The sequence below is a fragment of the Haliaeetus albicilla genome, chromosome 7 (assembly GCF_947461875.1).
Source record: "Haliaeetus albicilla chromosome 7, bHalAlb1.1, whole genome shotgun sequence".
NCBI classification, from domain to species: Eukaryota; Metazoa; Chordata; class Aves; order Accipitriformes; family Accipitridae; genus Haliaeetus; species Haliaeetus albicilla.
In genome coordinates, this window is record NC_091489.1 from 6175987 (window position 1) to 6182058 (window position 6072).

The window sequence follows — 6072 nt, forward strand, 5'->3', positions numbered from 1 at the left end:
CTTCATTTAACAACGAATTTGCAGCAAGACATTCTGAAATGCTTCAGGCGTTTAACCGTAACTGAAAAAGGAGGGTACGGTTGCAGCGCTCTTTGCTTGTGATATGTTTCTTGGGAACTCGTCTAATAGAAGCCGTCATGTGATGGCTGTGTTTGATCTTGTGCTCAGAAACAGGCCGGGAGCAGAAAACCCCGAGGTCAAAGCTGGAATTGTATGCAGTCACCCCAGGCTTGCTTCAGTTGCTCCGTGCAGATGCACAGTGCTGTTGGAGATGCCCCTGGGTGTTTTGCGTGGCCTCCAGCTGCTGCTCCGAGAGGCCGCGTCTCCCAGGGGTCCTGTGTCACATCTGGCAGCCCTGCGCGGATGCCTTGGGTGCTCGAGGGCCCCTCCGACAGCACCACGCGCCTGATCCCAGACGTGATCCCAACTGATCCTTTGTGTCGCTGGGCAGCCCAGCTGACGGCTCCACCGCGTTTTCCTCTGCTATAAAGGGAGGATAACGCGATTTATTTCATACCGGGTATTGCAAGTATAAATTAGATCCTCTCTGTGGATTAATTTTCCTGTTGGAAGCATAGGTTAGCGGTTTAATGTTGTTAGCATTAAGTGTTCCTGCCTATAGTTTAGCCACAGTCTTGTAGTGACTACACTGTTCTTCTTGTAGCTTCATTTGTTAATAAATCAAGAATTCTTGATACTGGGCACATAACTTCCCAGCTACGAGGGTACTTTCAGAATGAGCTCTTCATTGAGATGCGCATGGTTGCTCTTGGGGCGTTTATGGTGTGCCTAATTCCTGTGAATCAGATATGCTATGCTTTGCACATTGTGCAGTTACTGTGAAACAGTTCCTGAAAGACAGATCTCTTTGCGCGAGTTAAATTATGGTTTGCTGTTAACGGTGTAACTAGATGTAACCCACCTTTCTCCAGCAGCATCAAAAGGAGCTCGGGGGCTTCTGCTACTTCAGGGCTTGCCATTCATTTTCTCTGTATCAGAGGAGACTTCAAATATCAGTTCATCATTGCTTGGATAATGACATTTTGTTTTCTACAGCATGACTTATCGTTGTAGTGTAAATTCTGTGTTGATAGCTGGGGAAAAATGCCTTAGAAGCGGGATTTAAAGGCATGTGATTGATGCTTATTGGTGCTATGGACTAGTTTCTATACAGTTCAGATTTTGCTGTCCTCTTCCTTTTTATTTTTTTTATTGAACGGGATATTCTGGTTACTCTTTGACAAAGGACATGTTGCCTGTTTGTGGACCCGAGCCTGCAGCTTCCCCAGGAGCAGAACTGAGGCCCCTGCGGCTGCATCCAAATGCAGCGTCATGCCCCAGGAGTTTTACACATGACCCTTGCTCAGGGCTGTGACTTCTGCTGCCTTGTGGCCTGGATTTCCGATGTGTGGAAATGAAGTCTGTCCGAGCAGAAGCACGAGCTGCGCACCTTCTTCCTCCTTAGAGATGGCCACGGCGTGTGCCTGAGCCCAAGTGTGGCTTAGGGTGATGCAGACCTCTGTATCGTCTGTAACAGGCTTTGCCAGGAGATTAGTCTCGGTATTCAGATGGAAGTTAGGCAATCTCTGGCGATGAATGAAATTTCTTAAGTCAGCAAACAAGTGGTGATATATTTTAGTGTTGTTGTGAGTATTGGAAAGCATCATGCCAACTTCTCAGCTTTCATCTTGCCCTTATTTAAAGACATATTGTGACTTAAGTGAGGTATTTTTTCCCCTCTGAGCATTTCTTACCCTAGAAAATCAATAATCCCATTTATGAATGTTTGCCAGGCTTTTTATATCTTTTTCCATAAACTTGAAACCACCTGAAAATCCACTATCAGAAAACTTTTTTAAAAGCCCGTTCTGTTCAGAAAATGTTTTTGGTAACACATTGATATTAGCATGTGTTGGTATGTACATGCACATCAGTAGTTTTGGAGCTATCTCATCATCTTTGGCTCTTATTCCCCCTGACTTTTTGTGCAGGGAAGAAGGTGAGGGCATTTGACCCATGATACCTGAATGTGATGACTCCAAGCTCTGAAACAAAACTTGCTCTCTCGCTTTATATTGCTGATCGCAGTATTTCATTTTTTCCTCTGAAGCTAATATTACAGTGTTGAGTGATTTGTTGCTGCACATATTCTTATGTCATATATAAAAAAATGAAGACTTAATGCATTGTAGAGCTCCTTTGCTTGTTTGCATTATATCCTTTGAGTGTTCGCATTAATTGGAATTACACCAGAGACCACAGTAAGTCCCACTGGTGCGTAGTGGTGAAAGATGCTGCAAAAATATGAAGTTTGTGGGTTGTCTGTGGTTTTTAATGGATGGAAGAGACACCCTGAAAGCACCGTACCCGCTGCTCAGGTCAGCTTCATCCAGAGTTCCTGCCTGGAGGAGGACACGGAGCACTGGGACAGGAATCAACTTTCCTGGAGCTGGCTCAGCAAAGCACCGCATTTCATTAATTGGTTCCAGCGCTAATTGAAGGCTGGTGGTCTGTTCACAGGTACGTTGGATGTTTTATAGACTCTACAGCCTCCGTAAGAGGTCCAGCCCTTTGGAAGGAGCTGGTTTCCATTGAGCTGAGAGCGACCCTCCAGCCCAGAGCCCTTTATCTGACATGTAAAGCATGAATCAGAAAATGTGGCTGATTAGTCAACCGTATTTGGTAATAAACTTGTTAACATTTCAAAACGTCTTTGAGGGAGCTGTTGAAAAGTCAGTTTGATTACATCAGCTGCATGCTGAATTTCTACAGGCTTGTAGCTAGAATGCGCTCAGTGTGAGAGATGAAGACATAGGTTCCCTGGGAGTATATTTTCCGTATTCTCCATGAGAAAATAGATAACAGCTCGTATCAACACATGCCACTGTAAATGCTCTTAAAATGAGGTGGAAAGAGAGACACGGAAATGTGCAGTGAGGATCTCTGAAAATTAAGGCTGGCTGGATCAGTCTGGTAAATTTTGTGATGAGATACATGATTCAGAGAAGAAAAATGATAAATGTGAATGTTCTGGACATCAGTCACTGCCTTGTTGTGATGCCGCATAAGAAATTGTTTGGCCAGATAAGATGGGTTATTCTCAAAAGCCAAGTAAAAGTGCACAAGAGCAGTGCCATAGGTGATGGGAGCACAGGAGGGAGAATAGGGAATCACCAGTCTGGAGAGCTGAAGGAACTGTGCTCTTGGTCTTCAAGATATTTTGATATCTTGGTCTAAATTTTTTATTTTTTGATATTTTCATTGATTTTTTTTTCTCCCACAAATATCAAATGTACAAATGGAATTTGCAGGTAGCATGGCACTGAGAGGTGTTTTGTAAAGACGGTGAAAGTTTGGAGACAGGAACTGCTGTTACCAGTGCTATGGACCTTGTGTGACCTGGGTGCACAGTATTCCCCCTCTGAAAGCAAAACTGCTTTTCAGCATGGAAATGTGAGCATTTGCCCCATTCATTAACATCTCTCTTCAGCTCTCCTGTAGATGCTTGTTGACTTCAAGCAAATTAAAGAGAAGTTCAGGACATTTCCAGTCGCATAAAAAGGTAGTGGCAAGAAGTGCTTCTGTTGAAAATGGGTAAGAATATGTATTAGTGAGGACTTTTGTAGTGTGACTGGGCAGCTGCCAGGTCACGTAGCAGCACCTGCAGCCTGCCAGGGGATGGCACGCTGGGGGACAATGGCCAGGAGCTTTGCAGCAGTAAGAAACTTATAAATTAAGAAAAGAGATGCAATTGTATCAAACAGAAAATGAGTTTATTCAATGAAACGCCAGGAGTGAGGTGTAAATAGATGTTTTGCCTCCGCGCAGAGCGTGAGTGTGATCCACCTGGCATGGTTTGATGTTGTACAGTGTCTGGCAGTCCCAGCGAGGGGAGTCCTTGCTGCTACATGCATTGCGATAGCACCTAGATGCTGCAGGGCAAGCTGGGGTCCATGGTGCTCTGTAGGTATAAAAATAGCCACCTTGTCATAAATGTTAGAAGTATGTAGCTAGACAAAGGGCAAACAGGAAAGCTTTACACCTTGGTTCATGCAGAGTGTGGTATTTCCAAGAAAACTCAAGCTGCCCTGAAGATTTTTTTTGTCAGTATGGCTATTAGATCACACTGTCCTTGAATATTTCTTCCCTTTATACTGGGGGAGGGAGGGCAGTTCGTTGCTGGACCATCAAGGGAGGGGATGAGCTCAGGACGAGCCTGCCACCAGGCTGTGAAATGAAATTCTGGTTTAATTGGTGGCTCCAGAATCGGGTTTCTTAGCACCTATTGCCTTTTCTTGCTGACTAGCTGGTTGGAGCAGCAGTGTTACATAATGACCTGGTTGTTTTTTTGACAAAAAAAGCAAGCTATGATCCTCTGCAATGCTAGGGTTTTATACATTTCACATTTGTATGCATATTTTGATGTCCAGTAAGGAAAGAGAAGATCCTTGTTAAGAAAGGAGATCCCAGAAAAATGATAGTAGCCAGTGTAGGGGTAAGGACGTAGTTACATAAACTGCTCTGACCCCAAGTGCCACGGTACTGCAGATATCCCGGAGAGGAGAGCCGAGATCTTGAGAGACTTCAAAGCTAATTTAATAAATTGCTCTTTTGTAGTTATGAATTTAAATTCTTGAGAAGGACTAGGAAGAAAAGCTCAGGAAAATAGGAAAATGGAGCCTTTTCTTTGTCAGATGCCAATTTAACTCAACAATCTCTGATCCCTAGCTCCTGCATTTTAACATAAGGTAATGAGGGCTTAACATCTCACTTGCAATTACAGGCAGGGGTCAACGAGATGCGGGTCCCGGTGTGCTGTGCCCTGTGCAGAGGCAGGTGACGGCCGGCGAGTGTGGAACGGGGAGTTCAGCGGCTGCCATCTATCTCTGCTCTGACTGCACTGACAAGGTGAAATGGGCCCACTGGGGATTCTCAGTTAAATTCTGCTGACCTGGATTTGAACTGCTGAGCTGTAAAACAGGCTGCACCTATCTTGCACGCGCAATCCCAGAAGCAGTCGGGCGTCATTTTTGAGTCACGCCTGTCTCTGCCTTGGCTGCTTGTGGGTTAAAGCTTACCGGCGGCAGAAATGTGAACTCAAGCGTTCGGGGGACTGCTAATAAAAAGCAGTGGCAAGGCTGGCCCACGCCTGGAATGACACAGTCTTTGAGCTGGAAAAGACCTACAAGGCAGTGCATTCAGCATGCTGGCCAGCAGGAGATTGCTTCTTAAAGGGCGTTTGGAAAATTTTTTGTACAGTCTAGTCATAACAGACTCAAGGAATTGGGTTTCCCCCATTTCCCGCAGGATATTTGCAGCCTCCCCCCCCGCCCCCCCCCCCCAAGAGCTGGTGGCTGCGCAGCCAAAGTTAAAGCACACCAAAGCCTTCAATCACGTTTTCAGGCCACTGGCTGTCTTCTGGGCTAGCAAAAAAAAAACCTTCCCTTCCCATGTCGGCTGGGTCTGTTCACACGCCTCCAGCCCACGGGCCTCTCTCGCAAGCAAACAGTTACTGATGCGGCTGTGCTTTGACACAAAAGCTGCCCCATCGCTCCCAGTGTCTGTCTGTCCAGCAGCAACCCCTGGCTCTGAGCGGCTCCGACTTATTCCCATCTGGACTTTGGCTGTTGCCTCCGGTGCCATGGAGCTGCTCTCACCTGTCGCTCCAATTGCTAAGCTGACCTTGGAGGCTCACCTCCTCTTTTCTTTTTTCTTTCCCCCCTGACTTTGAGGGTTCGGTGCTATTGCAATGTAGAGGGGATACTGAAGCAGCCTCAGTGCACCCGTGTTTGGACCAGGGCCAGCTGCCTGTGGGAGCTCCCTCCACCTGAACTCATTAACTCTCAAACGAATTTTTAAAAGTGATTTTTGGATTTGGCATGTGTCTGGTTTGTGTGCAGGCATGGAAAGTCTGTTTTTTTGCTCATGTCCTTAGTCTCTGCTGCTGAGGGCTCCTCATTGCCATTAGAAATTGGGTCAGTGGTGTCTCAAATTGGTCAGCAGAAGGTTTCAGCTTTGATATCTTTGTGTTTACCTAAAAGCAGAATGATACCCAGCTTTCCCATGCAAAAT